The sequence below is a fragment of the Rhopalosiphum padi genome, unplaced genomic scaffold, assembly GCF_020882245.1.
Source record: "Rhopalosiphum padi isolate XX-2018 unplaced genomic scaffold, ASM2088224v1 scaffold20, whole genome shotgun sequence".
Lineage (NCBI taxonomy): Eukaryota > Metazoa > Arthropoda > Insecta > Hemiptera > Aphididae > Rhopalosiphum > Rhopalosiphum padi.
Window position 1 is genome coordinate 25,294 of NW_026870008.1, and position 4,506 is coordinate 29,799.

Below are 4,506 nucleotides of genomic sequence, written 5' to 3' on the forward strand. Positions count from 1 at the left end.
ACTAAATCTTAGTTAAGGTTATTTTTGTGTTTTTAAAAAAAGGTAAAATTTTGATTTAATTTTAATTTTTTTTTATGGTAAGGTAGCTACCTTTGCAAATTTTTAAAAATTTTATTTTTTAAAAAAAAAGTTTTATTTTGAAATAAAGACTAAATCTTAGTTAAGGTTATTTTTGTGTTTTTAAAAAAAGGTAAAATTTTGATTTAATTTTAATTTTTTTTTATGGTAAGGTAGCTACCTTTGCAAATTTTTAAAAATTTTATTTTTTAAAAAATTATTTATAAATAATATATTATTTTTATATTGAAAATATAATGTTTTATTTTAAACTAATAAATATTTAAAGATTAAACATTAATAATGCTTTAAAAGATAGTTAGCAGCTTCTTTTTTAAAAATCTTTTTAATTGGAATTTTTTTTTCAATATTATTATTAACAGTAATAAACCTCTATTTTGGTTTCAATTAAAAATAAGGATTAAAAAAATCTATTATTAAGTCGAAATTAATATGTAATTTATTACTTCTTATTTAAGATAAATTATAAAATAATTTTTAAAAGCAAATTAAATGTTATAAATTTTAACTATTATCCTTTAAATTTTTCAATTTAATGATCCAAATTTTCATTCATAAAAAATAGTAATAATTATAAATATAAAAAAAATAATAAACATTAAATTAAAGTAAATTATGTTTGAAATCTTAAAGTTTAAAATTATTGGTATAATAATTGAAATTTCGATATCAAAAATTAAAAAAATAATTGCAATTAAATAAAAATTTAATGAAAATGGGATTCGTGATTTATTAAATGGGTCAAAACCACATTCAAAGGGTGCTGACTTATTATAATTAAATTTTATTTTTATATTAATTATAATTATTAGTATAAAAAGAATTATTAAAATAATAAATATTACAATTATTGAAATTAAATTTAATATAATTATTTTATTTAAATTTTAAACTTTTTGATTGGAAATCAAATATACTAATTTATATTAATAAAATTAATTATTTCATCAATAAAAAGTTATATAAAGAAATAGTCAAATGATATCAATAAAATGTCAATATCAAGCTCCTAATTCAAATCTGATATGATGAATATGAGAAAAGTGAAGTTTAATTATTCGTATAAGATTGATAATTAAAAAAATTGTTCCGATAATTACATGTAAACCATGAAATCCTGTTGCTATATAAAAAGAAGAACCAAAAATTGAATCTGAGAATGTAAATGTAGCTTGTTTATATTCTAATATTTGAAGTATTAGAAAGTAGATACTTAAAATAATTGTTAAATTTATAAAAATGATAGTTTTTTTTTTAGAATTATTAAGTAAGTAAAGATGAGCTAAAGTAACAGTAAAACTTGATGTTAATAAAATAATTGTATTTAATAAAGGAATTAATAATGGATTGAAAAATATAATATTTTTTGGTGGTCAATTTAGTCCTAGTTCAATTGATGGTGCTAAAGAATTGTGTAGAAAATTTCAAAAAAAAGAAATAAATAAAAATATTTCAGAGATAATAAATAAGATTATTCTAAATTTGATTAAATTTATAATATAAAAATTATGATTACCTTGAAATGTTCTTTCTCGAATTACATCTCGTCATCATAAGATAGAAATACTAATAATTATTAGTAGATTAAATAATGATATTATATTTATTTTAAAATTTATAATTATAATATTAGAAATTATTAAATTAAATGTATTAAATGCTATTAAGATAGGTCATGGACTTAATCTTAAAATAAAATATGGTTGATTAATTTTTATCATTATTCACTAGAGTATAAAGATGAAAGAATTGAGAATACATAACTTTGAATTAAAGCTACGCATAATTCAAAAATTATTATAAATATTTGAATAAAAATAATAATAATTATAAGTGAATTAAAATTTAATAGAGTTATTAATAAATGTCCTGCAATTAAATTAGCTGTTAAACGAATAGAAAGAGATATTGGTCGAATAATAATTCTTATTGTTTCAATAATTGTTATTAATGGGGCTAGGTAAATTGGTGTATTTAAAGGAATCAAGTGTGCAATTATATTTTTAGTGTTTTTACAAGTTGACAAAATAATAAAAAATATTCAAAATGGAATAGCTAAAGTAACAGAAAATACTATATGACTTGATGATGAAAAAATATATGGGAATAAGCTAAAAAAATTATTAAGTAGAATAAATATAAAAAGTGAAATAAATAAAAATGCAGGAGATTTAGTTTTTTTTATTTTATAAAGTATTAGTATTTCATTGTTTAGTATATTAAATATTTTAAATAATAATCAGTTTATTCGATTTGGTAAGATTCATAAAAAGTTTGGTATAAATAAAATGATTAAAAGAGTTCTGATTCAATTTATTTCTAAATTAAAAATTGTTGTTGATGGGTCAAAAATATTAAATAAATTTGTTGTAATTTTTTATGTTATTTTTTTTAAAAAAATTAATTTTTAAGTTTTTAATAAAATTAAAATATAGTAAGTTTATGATTACATAAAATGTAGAAAAAAAAAATAAGAATAAAATTAATCAATTAATTGGTGCTATTTGAGGAATTAAGTGATATTAATAAATAATTTTAATTTGACAAATTAATGTTATGCTTTAACTAATCTCTTTCATTAGAAGTAATTGCTAATTTACTATATTTTGATTTAAGAGATCATTACTTTGCTTTTCAGTCATCTAATGAATTAAAAATTTTTAATTCAATAAATAAATTTATTTAAATTAATTGATTCAATTTGAATAGGTATAAATCTGTGATTAATACCACAAATTTCTGAGCATTGTCCAAAGTATATTCCTGGTCGATTTATAAAAAGATTAATTTGATTTATTCGTCCTGGGATTGCATCAATTTTAATAGCTAAACTTGGAATTGTTCATGAATGAATTACATCGTCTGACGAAATTAAGAGTCGAATATTAAATTTAAATGGGATAATAGTTTTATTATCTACTTCAATTAATCGAAAATTTTCTTTATTTAATTCATTTATTATATAAGATTCAAATTCAATATTTGAAAAATCTGAATATTCATATGATCAGAATCATTGATGACCAAAAATTTTAATTGTTAAAATTGGGCATTTAATTTCATCTATTAAGTATAGTAGGTGAAGTGAAGGTATAGCAATAAAAATTAAAATAATTGGTGGAGTTGTAGTTCAGATAAATTCAATTATTTGATTTTCAGAGATTTTAATATTAATAAATTTATTTTTTATAATAAAAATTATTATATAAGTAATTGTTGTTATAATTATAATAATAATGAAAATTGTATGATCGTGAAAAAAAATTAATTGTTCTATTAGTGGTGAATTACTATTTTGAAATCTTAGTTTTATTCAAGTTATAATTTCTAAAAAAAGATTATTCTTTATAAATGAATTTTAAGTTCATTGCATATAGTTTCTGCCATATTAGAAATTAATAATTAGAGGTAATTCTGAATATGAATGTTCTAAGGGTGGTAAATTATGAATTCATTCAATAGAATTTCTTAAATTTAATTTAAAAATAGTTGTTTTTTTTAAAAAAATTCTATTTCAAATACAATAAATTAAAATAATAATTCTAAATGTTGAAATTATTGAACCAATTGATGAAATTATATTTCATAGTAAAAAATTATTTGGGTAATCTGTGTATCGTCGAGGTATACCATTTAAACCTAAAAAATGTTGGGGGAAGAAAGTTATATTTACCCCAATAAATATTAAAATGAATTGAATTTTTAAAATAAAATTATTTATTGAAAATCCAGTGAAAATTGGGAATCAATGAATTAAACTAGCAATAATAGCAAATACAATTCCTATTGATAATACATAGTGGAAATGAGCTACTACATAGTAAGTATCGTGAAGAATGATATCAATAGATGAATTAGCAAGAATTACTCCTGTCAATCCTCCAATTGTGAATAAAAAAATAAAACCTAAAGATCAAATTGTGGAAGGTGAAAAATTAATTTTAGATCCATAAATAGTAGCTAATCATCTAAAAATTTTAATTCCTGTTGGAATTGCAATAATTATAGTTGCTGATGTAAAATATGCTCGTGTATCAACGTCTATTCCAATTGTAAATATATGATGTGCTCATACAATAAATCCTAATAATCCAATAGTTAGTATAGCATAGATTATACTAATATTACCGAATGTTTCGTTTTTATTACTTTCTTGACTAATAATATGTGAAATTAATCCAAATCCGGGTAAAATTAAAATATATACTTCTGGATGTCCAAAAAATCAGAATAAATGTTGATAAAGAATTGGATCTCCTCCTCCTGCAGGGTCAAAGAATGATGTATTTAAATTACGATCAGTAAGAAGTATAGTAATTGCACCAGCTAAAACAGGTAAGGATAAAATTAATAATATAGCTGTAATTAAAATTGATCAAGGGAATAATGGAATTTGATTTAATTTTATATTATTAGGTATTATATTTA

The 4,506-nt window shown here is 19.2% G+C and overlaps 1 pseudogene; it reads right to left on the reverse strand.

Annotated features, from left to right (window-relative positions):
• Positions 1-2,726: 2,726 nt before the first annotated feature.
• LOC132931541 (cytochrome c oxidase subunit 2-like) lies at positions 2,727-3,409 on the reverse strand (annotated as a pseudogene).
• Positions 3,410-4,506: the final 1,097 nt, after the last annotated feature.